At 43.8% G+C, this 20,402-nt stretch overlaps 1 protein-coding gene and 1 pseudogene across 1 annotated transcript in view; both read left to right on the forward strand.

Moving 5' to 3' along the window:
• The window catches only part of mgat5b (alpha-1,6-mannosylglycoprotein 6-beta-N-acetylglucosaminyltransferase B), a 500,752-nt gene that overhangs the window by 373,078 nt on the left and 107,272 nt on the right, over positions 1 to 20,402 (forward strand).
• LOC144594682 (ubiquitin carboxyl-terminal hydrolase 47 pseudogene) lies at positions 14,327 to 16,130 on the forward strand (annotated as a pseudogene).

Here is a 20,402-nt window from a genome sequence, read left to right on the forward strand (position 1 = left end):
GGTCAAGAAACTGATTGTTGCTGGGAAGAAGCTGTTCTTAAACCAGGTCCTATATTAATCATTATCTTGAACATAACTGTGCATAAAATCATACAATTCCTGCTTGAAAATATCAAGAAACAAAAATGCTATACAATTTATTTTTGTACAGTGACTGGTTTTCATTTGAAAGCGTTTATTACTCTTGGTAAGCTTACTCTCTAGAGGAATATTTTACTTTTCATGGAACGATTGCCTCAAGTTTTTTTGCTTCAGCTGGCATTTTAATCTACTCTGAACAAACACAGGGATAGGAACATTGATATAATGTGCAATATCTATATTTAGAGTCTGCTCATTAAGCTGCACTGTGTCAATTCCCTCTGCTGTTCATAGAATCCTCTTCATTGTAATATGAAAAGTAATTGAGTGTAATAAGGGAAGAGACGGTCCAGGTCTCTATCTTGAAATCCTTCATCACCACATATAAATTTTCTGTCACATTTGACCACGCTTACATAAAGTGCATTTTGGCAAGTGTTTAAATGACTTTCCCTCGTGGTTTCTTACCTATAAAATCCCAAGAACTGAATCCAGGGTCTGAAGAAGTGTCCCAACCTGAAACGTTACCCATCCTACTTTCTCCAGACATGCTGCCTGACCCATTGTGTTATTCAAATACTTTGTCTATCCCAAGACCACAGCTGGATTAGAGTGTCAGGAAATCTATATGATGAGAGGGCATGTGAAAAATGTGGACCTGCACCATAACATTTGTTGTAAATAAATCATGTACCTCTTTCTACATTGATCTCCAAGAAAGAAAGATAAAGCACAACAACAGACCCTTCGTATCTGTACCGAACATGATGCCAAGATCATCTCTTATCTGCCTGCACAAATTTCAGAGAATAGAGGGCATAGCTTTCAGGCGGGGAGGGCAAAATTTAAAGAAGAAGTGTGGGACAGAGAGTAGCTGTCTGTACGGAGTTTGTACGTTCTCCCCGTGACCTGCGTGGGTTTTCTCCGAGATCTTCAGTTTCCGCCCACACTCCAAAGACGTACAGTTTTGTAGGTTAATTGGCTTGGTAGAATTGCAAAATTGTTCCTAGTGTGTAGGATAGTGTAAGTGTGCAGGGATCTCTGGTCGGTGCAGATATGGTGGGCCGAAGGGCCTGTTTCCAGGTCTCTAAACTAAACTATATTTTTTCACACTGAGGTTGGTGGGTATATGGAACAAGCTGCCAGAGGGATTTGTTGAGGCGAGTACAATCACAATATTTAAACAATATTTGGATAGGTACATTGATATAAAAGATTTAGAGGGGTATGGGCCAAATGCAGGTAGTTGGGACTATCAAATGTGGCATCCTGATCAGCATGCACGTCACAGGGCAAAGGGCCTGTTTCCTTGCTTTATGACTATAAACAAAGGATTAATATAAATATGTGCTAGTTTGATAAACTATTTGCTTTCCTGCATGAAACAGTTTAGCCACAGAGTTACGTCACGTGCTGTGCATTTCAACACGTGCATATGCTGCCTGCCTTCATTGCAATATTGCCTGAAATTGCTCTGTGATGTGCAGACACAAGTTCAATGAAACAGGGATTAAAAAGGAATTGAATAATTAATTTGACTAAATATGAATCTAAAATTATTTGAACTATCTCAAAAATATATGTGCATTAAAATTGCATTTTTTCAAAACACAGCCTTTTTAAAAAAATTGTTAAATATTCATTTCACCTTTATAGGATGTCATGATGTGCTCAGATAATAGCTAAGCACTGACAAGCCTTCTCCAGAAAAGTTCCAAGCCATGTCAGTACAGTACTATTTCATTAACCTGACATATTTGCACAAGACTTCATACTTCTGAAGTCTTTTTAAACTCAAACCATAATAATTTGGCATGTAGTTTGGTGGTACAGCAGTAGAGTTACTGCCTTACTGCGCCAGAGTCCCGGGATCGATCCTGACTACATCGATCTGCTGTCTGTACGGAGTTTGTACGTTCTCCCTGTGACCACGTGGGTTTTCCCTGGGTGCTCCGGTTTCCTCGCACATTCCAAAGACATACAGGTTTGTAGGTTAATTGGCTTTGGTAAAAATTGTAAATTGTCCCGAGTGTGCAGTGTGTGCTGGGATGGGGATCACTGGTCGGAGCTGACCTGGTGGGCCGATGGGCCTGTTTCTAAGCTGTATCTCCAAACTAAACTAAACTAGTCCAACCGGAGATGTTGAAATTCAAAACATAGCATGCGGTAGTTCAACCTTGTATGACCTAATTATGTGTAGGAACGAACTGCAGATATTGGTTTACACCGAATATACAAAGGCAAGCAGCATCTCTGGAGAAAAGGAATAGGTGACTTTTAGGGTTGAGTCCCTTCTTCAGACCCTTCTTCTAATTATGAATGGGTAAAAGACATTTAGTTGTAAGCAGGATAAGATTCTGAGGGGAGTGAATTCTGTGGCAATTACATGTATACAACGTAAAGATGTCTTTATTAATTTTTCATCAAATGTTTTGTTGTCGTTTTCCATTGGCGGTGGAATTATGGCTGATGAGTAGATTGGAGCACATACAATGCAACACGATGGGCTACAACTACTGCCAGTACCCTGGATCATCCACCGTGTTTAGCTGTTTACACAGCAATGAATCCATGCCTTCAATCATGTGCTAACAGGCACAGAGGTTCAACACTGTCAGTTCTGTCAGTTCTCTCTGTCTCAAGACACCCCATGGCACCCAATCTCACTGAGATTCCACTCAGGTATACACCACTCACCAACTCTAGGCCGGGTTATTGTTGGCAGGGGATCAGAAGCCTTGGTGACTTATGTGCCAGCTTATGAACAAAACAGATGGTTGTCCTTTTGTTTTCATTATCTTGCTTCAGGTTAATTTGTTTTTAGCTGTTTTAGCAAAATAATGTACAATTATTATTAATTTTTAAATTATTTTCTTCAATTTTAATAGTTTTCAAATTCTCTGAATGTCATAGCCCCTAGACCCTACCCTCCTAAATCCTAGATTCTGGAACCCTGGAGCACTAGGGTCCTAGATTCTAGAGCCTAGAGCATTGACCAGAAACCCCAAACTCTGAGACCCTACAATCCTAGAACCCCAGATCCTTGACCATAGACTATAGACCCCAAGACCCTATAACCCTTGATCTTTGAACACTAGATCTTAGAACCTAGAATCTGGACCCAAGAATCCTAAGCGCTAGATTCCTAGAATCCTCAAAACCAAAACCCAGAACCCTCGAACTTAAGACCCCTAGACAACTAGACATAGACCCAGAGCCAAGATCCTAAAATCCTAAACCCTAAACTCTGGACCTCTCGAACTCTAGAATTCTAGGCCCTATATTCCTGGACCCTAGAATGATAAACCCTATACCCCAACAGTCTGAAGAAGGGTCTCGACCCGAAACGTCGCCCATTCCCTCTCTCCTAGATGCTGCCTGACCTACTGAGTTACTCCAGCATTTTGTGATACCTTCGATTTGTACCAGCATCTGCAGTTATTTTCCTACACAACCCTATACCCCAGATTATTAGACCATCGGACCATATACCCAAGATCCAAAAACACTGGGCTCTAGAACTCTAAAACCCTAAACCCTAGAACCCGAGATTCCTAGATCCTAGATTCCAAGAACCCTAGAATCCTAGACCTTAGAACTTTGGACCCTGGACCAAGATTCCTAGACCCTAGAACCTTAGAAACCTAGAATCTAAACCCTTGATTCCTAGATCCCTAAACCCCTAAACAATAGAACCCTCGACCTCTGGAACCCTAGAACTCTGGAACCCCAGACCCCTAGACCAGTCTGAGAGCCCGAGACCCTAGAATCCTAGAACGTGGACAATAGAACCTTAGACCCCAGATCCGGAGAACCCCAGAGCCCTGACCACAGTGCAAAACAGGCCCTTCAGTTCATCGCATCTGTGCTGGCCATGATGCAAAGTTAAATTCATTTCCTCGGCCTGAATGTGATCCATAACGCTTTATTGCCTGCATGTCCATGTGCTTATCCAAAAGCCTCTTCAATGGAACTATCATAAATACCTCCATCACCACCCCTTGCAGCGTATTCTAGGCGCCCACCACTCTCTGTGTTTTAAAGGTTTTAAAATTACCCTTGCAGTTTGTACAGAGGATATAGCTGGGGTTGGGCTTTACTGACTGTCAGGGGCTTGCAGTAATGTTAGGATGGTGGTTTTCCTTCTTGCCCAGAAGCCCTGCAACCATGCATATCACACCACTCCAGACGACAGGCTATTGGGCAGTAAGATTGGCTTTGCACATTTGGGGGAACATAGGTGGCCTTTCTAACCAGGACAACAAGATCCATCCCATTGAAGACGTGTGTGGAACAATTACAGGGAAAATATTGTTTGGGATTAGATTGCTGTTACCACAGAAACAGTTAACATTTTTTGTTTGGAATGCTTTGCCCTGAAATAATTTTCTTTCAAGAATATTTCTGTTTGGAATTTTAAACTGCAGGTCACTATTGTTCATGTTCATAAGTCATAGGAGCAGAATGAAGCCATTTGGCCCATCAACTCTACTCCATCATTCAATCAGGCCATTTAGAACTGAGATGAGGAAAAACTTTTTCAGTCAGAGAGTTGTGAATCTGTGGAATTCTCTGCCTCAGAAGGCAGTGGAGGCCAATTCTCTGAATGCATTCAAGAGAGAGCTGGATAGAGCTCATAAGGATAGCGTAGTCAGGGGGTATGGGGAGAAGGCAGGAACGGGGTACTGATTGAGAATGATCAGCCATGATCACATTGAATGGCGGTGCTGGCTCGAAGGGCCGAATGGCCTCCTCCTGCACCTATTGTCTATTGTCTATTGTCTATTATCATGGCTGATCTACTTTCCCTCTCAACCCCATTCTCCTGCCTTCTCCCTATGACCGTTGACACCCTTACTAATTAAGAACCTGTCAATCCCTGCTTTAAAAATACACAGTGACTTGTCCTCCACAGCTTGGAGAAGCTTGCCTCTTCATTGTTTTATAGTTGACGGTGAAATTTCATTTCTGAGACTTATGCTTGTGTAATTGGCTTCTAATGGAACAGAGTACAGAACAGAAACAGGCACTTTGGCCCACAATGTCTCTGGTGAAAATGATGCTAAAGCAAACTAATCTCCACTGCCTGCACATGATCCAGATCTCTCCTTTCCCTGCATATCCATGTGTCCTTCTGAAAGTCTCTACCAGCTGTGCCACTGAGCTGTCCACAGATTCCAAAATTATTTCCATCCTCAATGATGTTGAGGTCCAACATGTCCGTGCTAAAGACCTTGCTAAAGAGATGTGCATGCTTAAGATGAGACAAGGTGGATTAACATTTCATCCAAAATCCTGTGCATCTGACAGTCCGAAACTCCCTCGGAACAGCACTGACTGTCAGTCTAAATTTTCTGGATGAGGACTTAAATCGGAGATGAGCATGTTTTTAAGCAATTGCTAATATCCTGTTCTCTATGTCAGAAGTTCCACATGTTAGAACTCCTACACGATGTGCAGAATTCCTATACAACATTGAGTGACACATTTCATTGGCAGCTTTAGCTAATAAAAATAAAATAGCTTCTTTTGAGATGTTCAAAGCCCGAGACTAAAATCATGGCCACTAATGCTAGATGAATCTTTACAGTCAGGAATGATGTCTTTGATTGACACTAATAATATTTTGATCTCTACATGGTAATATTCAACAGTAACAGCTCTGTGTTTTTGAAAGGATAGGGAGTCGTAAAAAAAAAAGTCTTTATGAAGTGTAAAACATGACAAGCCAGAAGATTGTAGAGTCTGGGAAAGATTGAGTGATCACAAGGGAGGGATCAGTGAAACACAGAGAAACCTGAAATGAAAGCACATTCATTTCTAAATGATGGAGGGAAAAATTGTTCTGCACAGCGACCAATTTCAAGAAGGAAAAATACCTCAAATCAGATGTTTTTGATAGACCAGTGAATGCCTTTTATTGAGGTAGAAAAATATAAAAGAACAAAAGGTACTGATGTCTGAGAGAGAATGTGATTTATGGCAAAGATTATAAGGGAATGGAACAGCCCTGTCAAAGAGATAGATCACAGCATCTGTTTGTGGGAATAGAAAAATGTTGCATTAGTGTGAGAAAACGCGTGAGAATTATTAGCAAGGGGAAAATTTGAAAATGTTGGACAAGTTGCATGATATTAATTTCAGATAAAAATTTGAGACAAATTACTCTTGAGGAGTGAATGTGATTGAAAAACAATGCAAATACTGTACTGCGAAGAATTGTTTGAGAAATGCAATGGGGAAAACCAAACAGCCACCAAATAATACAGAAACATTTCCTAGTTATGTCTATAATCTTTCACCAAAATCACACTGTGAACTAAATCCTCTAACATTTTTGATTGGTAGAGTTGTGTACTGCTTTCAAGGTTTTTATGCAATTGCTTTTTCTTGAATCAGTTACTTTAACATTGAGAGAGCTCTGCAACAGTTTATAGCAACTTCAGCTGCTTGCACTCATATTGCCAATTTAACTCATGGCATCAAATATTTTGTGGTGCAGCATTGATCTAAAATGGTTTCTGATTCAACGGAAATATTATGAGAGGTGTCGTAACGTTGTGTGTAATAAGCTTGGTTTTTAAAAAGGGAGGGAGACTGGTTGGCATGCAACAAAAGCTTTTCAATGTACCTTGGTAGGCGCGACAATAAACCAAACTAAACTAGATAGAGTGATTTAGGGAAGGCATACTGTCGAGTCCTAAAAAAACAGGAATGCTTTACAATTAAAAAAAGACACAAAGTACTGGAGTAACTCAGCAAGACAGGCAGCATCTCTGGAGAATATAGATAAATGATCTTTTTGGTTGGGAACCTTCTTCAGACCGATTGTGAGGAGGGGGAGTGGGGGGGGGAGAGAGAGCTGGAAGAGTTGAGGAGCAGGACAAAGCATGGCAAGTGATAGGTCGATACAAGTGAGGGAGGGGTGGGGGTTGATGGGCAGATTGTTGTACAAAATCCAGTGACGAAGAGACAAAAGGTGTGAGTTGAGGATAGAAGAGATGCGAATTGTGAAAGAGGAAGGAACCAGGTTCTTGCCTTCCTCGTCCTCAAGGTGGCCTGAGGGAGGCACCCCCTGGGCACAAAGGATGAAGGCAGCCTGGTGAGGAGAGGGACGTCAGTTCACGGGGCGATCCGGACAGAGGCGACGGCTGGAGGCCCTGCAACAGCCTGGGGCTCGCCTAGAATGGGCGCCGTTCCAGGAGACCGAGCGCACGGACCAGACTGGACTTTGAAAGTGGTGCTAAAATCTGGCGAGTCTTGCTTGTGGTCTCAGTGGACTGTTTCTATGCACTTTGCACTACTGTGCATAGATATGGCAATACATTACCCAAAAGCATGCAAAAAAGATATGTCACTGTACGTCTGTACATGTGATAATAAAGAACCATTGACTATTATCTCGAGACGTCCTGCACCATTCCAATCAAAGTCACTTCCTTTATATCTTACTATGATTTTTGTTTTTCTTTTGCTGTCTGGATCAAAGGCTTAATGTTGGACATGGGCAATTAATCAAATGGTAACCGGTCTGAGAAACTTCAAAGGAGGCTCCAATTAAAAAGAGTTCAAACACTATCAATTATTTATTTCTTCTGAAAAGATACTTGATTTCATTAGTTTTTAAATGACAAAAGGTCAAATATGCAATGCTAAGATGCTTTGCCATTCAAACTCATTAGAGTTGAGCTGGAAATTCCAATCACGACTGAAGGTTGTGGACGGGAATATTTTACCGCTTCAGATCGGGTGTCCGTGGAAGGAAATGGAACTTATCACTCAAGCATGTGATTTGTGCAGGTCGAACTCTCCTCCTCTCTCCCAACCATGAAGATAACGAGAATAGATAGACTGCTTCCAGAATATCTATAATGGAGTGGCCTTACTATGAATCTTTATAAATTCAGATGTAACAAGCAAATGGTATTCCTGCTTCTAAACAGCATGATATATGGTATCATTATATATAAAAGCCAGAAAATGAGTTGAACTGGTGGACCGCAGTTGTAGTTTTGCATCCAGCTCTCCAAACACTTCTTGTGGGAATAATACCGGCATTGCAAAGATTTACTAGAATAATAAGAAATAATGCAACATAATCACATAAAAAGACCTTTTAGACACAAAATGCTGGAGTAACTCAGCAGAACAGGCAGCATCTCCGGAGAGAAGGAATGGGTGACGTTTTGGGTCGAGACCCTTCTTCAGACCCTTCTCCAGAGATGCTGCCTGTCCTGCTGAGTTCCTCCAGCATTTTGTGTCCATCTTCAGTTTAGACCAGCATCTGCTGTTCTTTCCTACATATTAAGACCTTTTATTTTTAACAGGGGAGCACCTAACAAAGCGGCCCAGTGGCGCTGCTGGTAGAGCCACTGCCTCACAGCAATTGAAACCCAGGTTCAATCCTCACCTCGGGTGCTGTCTGTGTGGAGTTTGCATGTTCTTCCTGTGACCACGGGAGTTTCCTCCGGGTGCTTTGGTTTCTTCACACACCCCAAAGATGTGTGGGCTCGCACACTAATTGGCCTCTGTAAATTCCACCTAGTGTGTAGGGAGTGGATGAGAAAGTGAGATATCTTGAAACTAGTGTGAATGGGTGATTGATGGTCATTGTGGACTCGGTGGGCTGAAGGGCCTGTTTCTATGCTGCATCTCTAAAATAGCAACAAAACAAAAAAAGTTACATTTTTAAAAAGGGATATTGTACTAATCCAAGAAGAATAATGAGCGAGAGAATATTAAGTTATGACAATGTGAAATGGTTTGCTGTGGGCACCTTATCAGCAGAAAGTGTATTGTTTAAAAGGGTACTATAAAAACGATGCCAGAAAATGTATAAAGTAAGAAAAATTGTAGAGGAAAATCAGGCTATTCCACTTACGATGAGCTGAACAATAGTTTCTCAGATGTAAATTCAATGCTTCCCCTCCCCAAGCTGTGACAAAGGATGGCAATAAAGATGCTGTGGTGGTTTGCTATTTCAGACTGAATCACAATAGGCTGGGCTGTGTCCATTTAAGTAGAAATGGAAATTCTGATTTCTGATGGAGGGGTCGGTGGTGGGAGTGGAACTTCTGTCCAATTATATACTGCTGGAGGAAATCAATGGCTCTAGCAGCATCTGTAAGGGAAAGGAGCATCTCTGGGTAACATGGGTAGGTGAAGCTTTGACTCTTCTGAAGAAGGAGGTCAACCTAAAACATCACCTGTCATATTCTGCAGAGATGCTGCCTGACCTGCTGAATTACTCCAGCACTTTATATAGTTTTGTTTGTAATCCAGCATCTGCAGTTCCTTGTGTCCACATCTTCATATTGCCCACTCCCTGCCTGGTTTCACTTGCTTTTTCTTTCTCCCTGTGTGCTTCCACCTATCACCTACCTATCTCTGTCTCCCAATTCCATCCATCTCCCTCCTCATCCGGCTCCACCTGCCTGTCAGCCTTCATCCATCCACAATCCATATTTCGTGACAGGGTTAAAAAGACCCACAGCTCTATCAGTAGAGTTATGATTATGTGTGGCTCTTTGCATCCAGGAAAGAGTGATTGCACAGAGTCTTTCCCCCAGGGTAGGGGAGTCAAGAACCAGAAGATATTGGTTTAAGGTGAGAGAGGAAAGATTTGATAGGAACCCGAGGGGCAACTTTTGCACTGGGAGGGTTGTGGGTATATGGAACGAGCTGCCAGAGGAGGCAGTTGAGACCGGTAAAATAACAATATTTAAAGGACAAGTGGACAGATTCATGGATAGGAATGCTTTAGAGCAGGGGTGTCAAACTCATTTTCACCCCGGGCCATAAATCAGCATTATGGTTGCCCTCAAAGGGCCGGTTGTAACTGTAAGACTGTATAAATGTAACTAATCCTTAACATATTGTTAAATAACTGTCTCTGCATTTGATTATTATTTATTGAAATGTAGAAATATTGTACATGCATTAACATAAATGTAAAAATATATGTAAGCACATTGCTCTGTGTTATTATAACATAAATCCGTAATAAATCAGTAAACATTTGGCTGCATGAACACATACGCCTGTAAACACACTGAATACATTGCTACACATACAAAGCAGCATAGACTTTTATTTTAAGACAATTACGTTCTCCCCGTGACCTGCGTGGGTTTTCTCCGAGATCTTCGGTTTCCTCCCACACTCCAAAGACGTACAGGTATGTAGGTTAATTGGCTGGGTAAATGTTAAAAAAAATTGTCCCTAGTGGGTGTAGGATAGTGTTAATGTGCGGGGATCGCTGGGCGGCACGGACTTGGTGGGCCGAAAAGGCCTGTTTCCGGCTGTATATATATGATATGATATGATATGATAAGCTCTCGCGGGCCGGATTCGGCCCGTGGGCCTTGAGTTTGACATATGTGCTTTAGAGGGATATGGGCCAAATGTGGGCAAATGGGATCAGCTTAGATGGAGCATCTTGGTCGGCATGGGCGAGTTGGGCTAAAGGACTAGTTTCCATGCCGTATGACTCTGCGACTCTTAAGTCAGGCTTAGTTAAGTTTCAGCTAGCTGTTACTGTGAACGATCTGGCAGAATGGGAATATTGAGTGTTTAGTTCTTTGCTGCAAGTGAAAGATTAGGCAATTTGTTCTGGTGCTTATTTAAATCCAGCCTTTGCCCCTTTGACAATGACAATTTGTTAAACATTTTGCAAGGGAAGGGACAAGCTTGATGGGTTTCTGCGGTTCTGCATTTGACATTTTACAAGTGAATTTCAAACTGCCTGTGGGCTTTCTATTACCACTAATTGCTAATTGCCATCTCTCACAGTCTGCAGTCTCCCACATTCTCGCTGAAGGATCAAGTTGTTCCTGTCACCAGTTGTTTGTGTACATTTTTCGGGCAGTTCTGAACATTAGATTTGCCAGTTTCAATCTCCTAATAAAATTCACAGACACTTTGTTGGGTCAATATGATTAGCTTTGCCGTATCTTGCTGGGAATGATTAATTCCAGATGTTCTTTTAATGCTTCCAAAATAAAATGGGGAGAAATGAAATTCACTGGAGATGTGCAATGGTTTGCCAATTTGCTATTATTTGTTTAACGTCACCAGTGTGAGTCAAGGACTAACCTACTGTGTTTATGATTGCTTTACTGGAGGGAATGATTGAAATTATTATCACCTGCAGATACAAATTTATTCTTCAAGGAACTCCAGCCATGGTCTTCCATGGGAAAAGGAAGGTTGCAAATGACTATGATCATTTTTCAGACACAAATGTCTTCGCTTTAAATTATACCAATTTGTTCAGTGTTGGTTTGAATTGATGTAGCTTGTGCTTTCCAACAGTTCATTTTAATGGTTGGAAATCAACCGCAAGAAAGCGCAGAACATATTGTTAAATTCATTGTGTGTTAAAGTACAAGTCATATTACATGACTGTAAGCAAAATATTTATCAGAACTTGTCTCGATACCTGGCACAGGTCCACCACTGATTTTCTGGCACCCTTGGTTCCAGAGGCCTGATATAGCATCCATTTTTGCTGGACCAACAGTAGTTATGGCCTCCGAGAGGAGTCCAACGGTGCTGGAATGGTCCACGTAGGCTGTCGAGGAGCCGAGTTACCGGCCCGCAAAGACGGCCTTGGAAATCAGCAATGGGAACAGATCTGCCGGCTCTGGCTGGGGATGGAGTTCCAGAGGGGGGCAAATCAGACCCGCTGATCAGTCGAGAAAGTCCCAATGAGGTCAAGATTGGCCACCTCACCAGAAAATCAGTGGTGGACCAGTATCTTGATCCTTAATACTTGTTGCGCTACAATGTTGCGCTACAATGTTGAGAGCTACATTTTGCACTCTGTTTCATTCCCTTCACTCTACCTGTTGTATGTAAAATAAAATAAACTAAGCTAAAAAATACACCATATATTTTTGTAACAGAAGTAACTCTATTCTTGAGCAAACAAGTTCTGGGGCTTCAATTAGACAGATCTGTTAGATTAAGCATCAATCATCCATGATGCCAGAAATATGATTTTTAACTCCTGAACCTGATTGTAAATGGCTAACAGGTTGCCAACTTGATCACTTGGGGAAACAAGCCAGGTGTCAGAGACTGTGCAACCAGCCATGAGGAATCATTTCTATACTGCTTTCCCTGCTTTAGAGTCATAGAGTGATACAGCGTGGAAACAAGCCCTTCGGCCCAACTTGCCCACACCGGCCAACATGTCCCAGCTACACTAGTCCCACCTGCCTGCATTTGGTCCATATCCCTCCAAACCTGTCCTACCATGCACCTGTCCAACTGTTTCTTAAACGTTGGGACAGCCCCTGCCTCAACTACCTCCTCTGGCAGCTTGTTCTGTAGAGGAGGATGGGGGTTTAAGAGTTAATGTGTAGAGATTGCATGTTGCGCGTGGTGAGCCTGTTTTATTTACTTAGAATTGCTAGCGAAAGCATAACAGGTTGTTTTACATAACTGCAGAGGTTGTTGTGACTAGGAGAAAAGCCTGATACCAAGTAATACTACAGAGAACGACAAGTTCTAGACAATAAGAACCGGTGCTCAAATGTGCTGATTGTGTGATTAGCTGGACCCATGAATAATGTATAAATATACTGCCGGTGCACAGAATAATTGAGTGGGACCACGAGGAGCTGCAAGTATGTGACTATACTCGCAGTGACTCTCCCACTCCCACTAGCATAATAAATTTGTGTCTTTACTATCAGTGTCTGATGGTGTTTGTTATTTCAAAGCGGAGACGGGCTTTAACATTGGCGTAGTTGGTAGGATGAATGAATGAATGAATATGTTTATTGGCCAAATATATGCATATACAAGGAATGTGCCTTGGTCACAAATGACAACACAAACCTACAGTTCACAATTAAGAATAAAGCATAACCACTTCAAAACAATAAGGATACAACATTACGGTCTAAACATGTGGGTTAAAATAAACCAGAGCAAAAAAGATGCTACAGACTTTGGTTATTGAATAGAACTACTACTCGTGGAAAAAAACTGTTTTTATGTCTGGCTGTGGCTGCTTTGACAGTCCGGAGTCGCCTTCCAGAGGGGACCATCTGCGATAACTGAGTAAGTGGCCACGGGGAGGCTGGGACTTTGAGGGAAGTAATAAGTGTACTATCGGATCCATTGAGTCTGAACTCCTGAGCGAGCTCCCGGGAACACATGGTCCCTCATCTGAGGTTGATCTGGTTCCCTGCCGAGAACCACTGGAGCTAGAGGAAGACCGAGATAAGATAAACATTGTTATATAGACCATGGGTAGGTTAATTGGACATTCAGACTACTTGAAACCAGTCTGTGGGAAGAAACCGCAGAGAGTGAGGTCTGTGTAAAGTAAGCAAAAGTTACAAGCAGAATGCAATTGGCATGATAAACAAAAGAAAAAGGCCTGATTGAGTCGCAAAATTAAGCAACAATTGGTAACAAAAAATAAGCGCCAAAACGAGAAAACCCCGGGGACCCCTTATCTGGCATAGCAATCCTGTTCATAGACGAAGAAGAGGAGGAGCACGACCTAGAATGAAGCGAGTCTCCACCCCCTTATGCCCCCATACCACAAGCCCAGGGCAGCCAAGCAGCAGGAGGCATGGTTAGCATCCGCAACGCTGCCGGCCCTCGCCCTTCCCGTCCACAATGATTAAATGCGGCGCCCATACTGGCGCCTCCGATCCGGTCTCCCAGGGCAATGCCTTTGCCGACACCACTTCAAAGACAGCCGCACAGACTCCCCCCCTTTTGGATCCACGTAAGCCCACAGATCCTTATGAATAGAACGGCCTTGCCAGATATGGGAGAAGTTAGGGCTATGCAGAGGGACGTCTCTGCTGTGCAACATGATTTGTGGAAACGAGAGGGATGTGCCTTAGACTCCAGCGCCGATCTTTGGCTCAGCCCTCTTGGACAAGTTTGTGTACCTGATGCCATCCTGCCTGTCCTCCTTAATTACATCCATTTGCTAACGCACGCTGGAAAGGAGGGAATGGTGAGAATGGCAAAAGAAACCTGGTGGCATTTAAAGATCTGCCAGGAATCGTTGAAACAAGCTTCTGAATGTGAATTTGTAAACAAAACAACCCAGGGAATGTGTTAAAATGCCCAAAGAGATTGACGCCAATGCCCGGCAGACCCTTTGAGTGTATACAAATACATTTTATAGTGCTACCATGGGTACAGTGCTATAAATGTTATTTGGTAATTGGGGATTTATTTAGCCGATGGATAGAAGCTCCGCCAACTGTAAATGCTACAGCCGAAACCACGGTGAGAATCATTCTTAGGGAAATTATTCCCCGGTTCGGATTGCCTACAACTATCAATCCCAGGTTCATGAAACACAAAGGGCAACGACTGACAACCCTGAAGAACGAACGATGATGTTGTGGATGAAGGGATCTGCCTGGACAACAACAGTACCAGAGATGACATCAAAGGCAGGGAACAAAAAGAATGGTTGGATCTACACTCTTTTCGATAATGGTTCATTCAGGGAGCGCTGCTGGTGGACATTACTATGCCTGTATAAGATCGTTTGGTGACGGACAGTGGTATAGTTTCAATGATCAACATGTGAGCAGGATTACTCAAGATGATGTTGGGAAAACATATGGTGGCTCTCCAGTGACCAGAGGCTATTACTCCAGCGCCTTTGCTAGCTCAACCAACAGGTACGTGTTAATTTACAGACGAAAGGAGTCCACGAAGAATGCAAAGTTCTTGGAGGTGCATGATTTTCCAAAGCATATTGAACACCTGGCCCAAAAGGAGAAGGAATCAGAAGAGCAAGAAAAAAAGTGCAGAAGAAAATTGAGTGCAATACCTGCAATATCAAGCTGTTCTGCAATCACCCCATGAGACAGACAATGATGGAGAACAAACTGGAGGTCCACAAGGCCAAAACGTCGCGGGATGCTGGAGAGATAGCGTACAAGCTGATGGAACTAGAAGGCGTGCTTCTGCTCGACTGCTGCCGGCTGGTCAAGTACGATGAGTTTCACGATTACCTGGAGCGTTCGTACGAGGGAGAAGGGGAGACCCCTGAGGGGATGCTGCTGGGTGGAGTCAAGTCATCTTACATGTTTGACTTGCTGCTGGAGACCAGGCGACCGGAGCAAAACTTTCAACCGTACAAGTCGGGGGACATGATGGTGAAGGTGCACGTGGTTGACCTGGAGACAGAAACCCTGGCTCCACCTGTCAATGTTCAGCCCTACCTCGACCAAACTGTGGCCGAGTTCAAGCAGATCATTTCCCGGGCAACGGGACTCTGCTGAACACATGTGCATCGTGCTGAAGCACTTTGGCAAAGATTTGCGGATGCTCCATGTGCCCAGCCAAACACTGAAGGATTCTTCAGGAGTAACAAGATATTTGTTGAAAGCTTGGCCACGCAGAATAATCAGGCATCGTTCACCGAATCACAGCTCTGACATCTACTGGACCAGCATGCCAACACCATTCGGCTTTACGTGTTGTTGCCAGAACAATCATCAGGGTCCCAAGGGCTAAGGTGCCCACATCAAAAAGCTGCCGGAACCCAGTCAATCAAGAAGGCAGCTGTGAATCTGCAGGAGCGTCTTCTGCCGGCAGGAAGCCCGTGGAAGCCATTTTGGAGGAGAGCACAGAGAGACTGAAGAACCTTTCACTGTTGCTGTACCAGCAACAGTCGTCCGGCACTTTGGGAGGGAATGGTGATGGGATGAAAAGCGTGGAAGGCAGTGACTTTGGGACTATCAAGTCCCCCCATCGCGAGAGGCTGAATTGTCGGCCTCTGGACAACAGGGAATTGGAAAACCGAATTCCCTCCTCCGATGCCAAGGCCCCACTGCAGTCGGAGGAGAGGTCTGACTCTGACGTAAACAACACCAGGAGCACCAGCTCCATGGATAGTGATATCCTCCGTTCCAGCCACAGCAGCGACACTGTGCAACACAGACATGGCCCCCATTTCCCTGAGCAACGGCCTGGACACTCACACCATCGCGTACAGCCGCCGCTCGAAGGCTAGCGAAGGGAAGCCGGGTGTATCTGGGAAACAGCTCCTGTGACACCATGACGGATGCAGACCCTCCTAGACCCCTTAATGGAACTTGATTCGTGGGCTTACCCTTGGTAACCAAGAATGCCACCTGGTGACGTGGGATCATGGGGAAGGCCCAACCCATGGCATGGGTGTTGTTATCAGGTCTAAATGGTCCCCCACATGCATATGGCGCCACAACTGGCCGAGTTATCCTTCCCCTTACGGTCCAGGCGAGGCATATCCGAAAATGAACGGTTTTAGAAGATTGCCTTCCCCTTCTATGGGACGGCCCATGCCTCACGGGAACTGATCAACATGGCCTCAGCTATGGAGAAACTGGCTAATGAAACCGCAGATGCCCTTACGGACACCCAGAAGGCCCTCTCCTCTGTGACTGCCGAGCTGGTTGCACTCCGCACCATGGCCTTGCAGAATCGCATGTCATTGGACTTTATTTTGGCTTAAAAAGGGGGAACCTGTGCCATTACAGGGCGAGATTGCTGCACTGACATCCCTGATGAATCCTCTAACATAACCAATTTGGCGGCCCACATATCCTAAGAGTTATGCAGAAGTACGAACAGAGAGAAGAAGGGAACTTGGCAAAGAAGAAATCCCATCAGAAATTATGACATAAGGATATGTCTCCCCGGGGCCGCCACCGCCGACTGCCGAGGCCTACCTGAGGCCGCCGCCGCCGCCAACCTCCACCGCCAATCTCCACCGCCTCCCCAAGGCCACCACCATAAAAAGCACCTCATATTTCGCCTGGGCAGCTTGCAGCCCAGTGGTATGAACATCGACTTTTCCAACTTTAGATAGTTCCTCTGTCCCTCTCTTCCCCTCCTCCTTCCCAGATCTATCTTCCTGTCTCCACCTATATCCTTCCTTTGTCCCGCCCCCCTGACATCAGTCTGAAGAAGGGTCTCGACCCGAAACGTCACCCATTCCTTCTCTCCTGAGATGCTGCCTGACCTGCTGAGTTACTCCAGCATTTTGTGAATAAATACCTTCGATGGCATAAGGATTCTGACTATGACACCAAGCTAAAAACAGAGTCTCAAGAAGGCATTGGAGCAATTTGATCGCAACCATGCGACATCCGCCTCTTCTGGGAGTTCAAGGAAATCTTCACCTCCTGTAATATCCGATGCAACCTCAACACTCTTAAAACAGCAAACTGATATAAGCACACCTCCACGACAAACATTAACTGGTCATGAGGTAACGTCCCAGAGAACAGCAACACTGAGCAGCTTGTTCTCAGTGCAGCTCGGTGCTATGCAACACCTGAAGGAACAGTTAGAACAGAGGACATACATGCTGGAAGCAAATATGCAGCGGCAGCAAGAAGAGCTACTCAAAATCCAAGAGCAACTTCATCTTGTCCAAGGTGAAGGATTGCAGATATTCTCACATAAGGCCAACAGCTTGTGACAAAGCTGGTCACTGCTCCAATGGAATGCAGTGCCGTTATGGTTCCAACAACTATGATCATGGGTCAGGTAGTGACAGCTTGCCCCACCTTTGTAACTCAACAACAACCTCAGACATTAACCAAGGGCCCAGCAGGAGCAACACCAGAAGCAGTTAGCCCTGAGACAGTCATAGTCTCGGACACGCACTCACTCTCTGCAGTGGATGCAGGCACCTACATTGCTTCACGATGATCAATCAACCCGTATTATTCTGTCAACTGCTTAGCCTCCACAACAGAACACGTTCAGTCAGCAGCAGCTCTCCCAGTTTAGCGGAGCCTTCAAAAGCACAGTCACAGTAGTCTGCCTTGTTTTGAAATCAGCAAATTCTGACGGTATTAATATTTGTACAACGTAAGATCAAGAAAATTGGGAGTCAGATGCATGTGTATAATGAAGGAAGCAGCTGGTGGCCTTTTAGTTGGTTTGGTGGACTTTGGGGATCAATATTACATTATGGATCTATCTTTGTGCTGATCATCACTGTAATCCTTATTATACATGTCTCCGACCACTTTGTACCTCAAGGGGACTCTGAATGAGGTTATCATGTTATGATAAAAGGAAGGAATGTAGAGGAGGATGGGGGTTTAAGAGTTAATGTGTAGAGATTGCATGTTGCGCCTGGTGAGCCTGTTTTACTTATTTTGAATTGCTAGCTAAAGTATAACAGGTTGTTTGACATAACTGCAGAGGTTGTTGGGACTAGGAGAAAGGCCTGATACCAAGTAGTTCTGCAGAGAACAACAAGTTCAAGACAATACGAATCGGTGCAGAAATGTGCTGATTGTGTGATTAGCTGGACCCATGACTAATATACAACTATACTGCCGGTGCACAGAATAGTTGAGTGAGACCGCGAGGAGCTGCAAGTATGTGACCATACCTGTAGTGACTCTCCCATTCCCGCTAGCGTAATAAATCTGTGTCTTTACTATCAGTGTCTGACGGTGTTTGTTATCTCAAAGCACAGACGGGCTTTAACAGTTCCATACATCCACCACTTTTAGTGTGAAAAAAACCCTCTGATTCCTATTAAATCTTTTCCCCTTCGCCTTAAATCTATGTCCTCTGGTCCTTGATTCACCTATTCTGGGCAAGACACTCTATACATCTACCCACAAAATGCTGGAGTAACTCAGCAGGTCAGGCAGCATCTCAGGAGAGAAGGAATGGGTGACGTTTCGGGTCGAGACCCTTCTTCAGACTGAAGCATTTCAGCATTTTGTGAATAAATACCTTCGATTTGTACCAGCATCTGCAGTTATTTTCTTATACTATACATCTACCTGATCTATTCCTCTCATGATTTTATATACCTCTATAAGATCACCTTTCATCCTCCTGCACAACAAGAAATAGAATCTTAGCCTACTCAACTTCTCCCTATAGCTCAGACACTTTAGTCTTTGCAACATCCTCGTAAATCTTCTCTGTACCCTTTCCAGCTTGACAACATGTTTCCTACAACATGGTGTCCAGAACTGAACACAATACTCTAAATGCGGCCTCACCAATGTCATATACAACTGCGACATGACCTCCCAACTTTCTCAATTTGTTTCAAGGCAATTGAGCTGGAATGCGACCTCAGACATTCTAAATGGTCCTCTCAAGGGCCTGGTGGGTAGTTTAGTGCCTGGTGGAGGGAAACTTTCCTAACATCCAAAGATGCATCCCAGCAGGGGAGGAGGGGGATATGATTATTACATCAGCTTCACCTCAGAATCTTGCTTTAATGTAGGACCCTGTACAAATACCTCAAACAAATACCAAACGTGAATGCCACTTTTCATTGTTCCCTCTCAATAACCTCTACACTCTCAGCAATTATTCTTCTGGTCCTACCCTTCAATGTGAAGGCGCAGGGAGTATTGCAGCATGTACTCTTTTGCATCTGAAGTACACTCATCTCACCCTTTACTCATTCACACCATGCACTTTGCAACATATTCTTCACACAGTGTAATACCTGCCTCACATTGCCCGCATCTGGCTTAACAGTTGTCCCTGCTCATACAATCTTCACTCCACTGTGTTTCATCTGGCAGTCTGGACACATACTGTTAGCATACGCATCATACGTCTTCATTAGTCTTTTTGATATTATTTCCATACTCCAGCCCTTTCATTTAGCTGGACAGGACAGTATAATGCAGGACTAAGGATTAGTAGAATGAAGATGGAGACACAATAGACTGCAGATGCTGGCATCTTAAGCAAAAAACAAAGTGCTGAAGGAATTCAGCGAGTCAGGCAGCATCTGTGGAGGGAAATGGACAGAATTCCACTGAATTAAACATTCTTTTGTTTTAAGTCTGTTCATTCCTTTGACGATATTTCACAGTATTTGCAAAAGCTCAGGGTCTGTACTTGCTGGGGTTTAGAAGGATGAGGGAGGACATTGTAGCTTATCGGACAGTGAAAGGCCTGGATAGAATGGATGTGGGGAGGATGTTTGTTCTAGTGGGAGAGTCTAGGACCAGAGGGCACAGCCTCAGAATAAAAAAAGATGAGGAGAAATTTCTTTCATCAGAGGATGGTGAATCGTGGAATTCACTGTCACAGATGGCTGTGAAGGCCATCATTTGGGTATTTTTGAAGCAGGGATTGACTGGTTATTGATTAGTAAAGGTGTCAGCTTTTGGGGAAAAGGCTGGAGAATGGGGTTGAGAGGTAGATCAGCATGATTGATTATTGGACTAGACTCAATGGACTGAATGGCCTAATTCTGTTCCTGTGATTTATGAATTTCTGAACATGGGCTGTGACAAATCAGCCATATTACAGATTATTTGTTTGTGCTCATTAAATGTATG

The sequence above is a fragment of the Rhinoraja longicauda genome, chromosome 6 (assembly GCF_053455715.1).
Source record: "Rhinoraja longicauda isolate Sanriku21f chromosome 6, sRhiLon1.1, whole genome shotgun sequence".
Taxonomy (NCBI): Eukaryota; Metazoa; Chordata; class Chondrichthyes; order Rajiformes; family Arhynchobatidae; genus Rhinoraja; species Rhinoraja longicauda.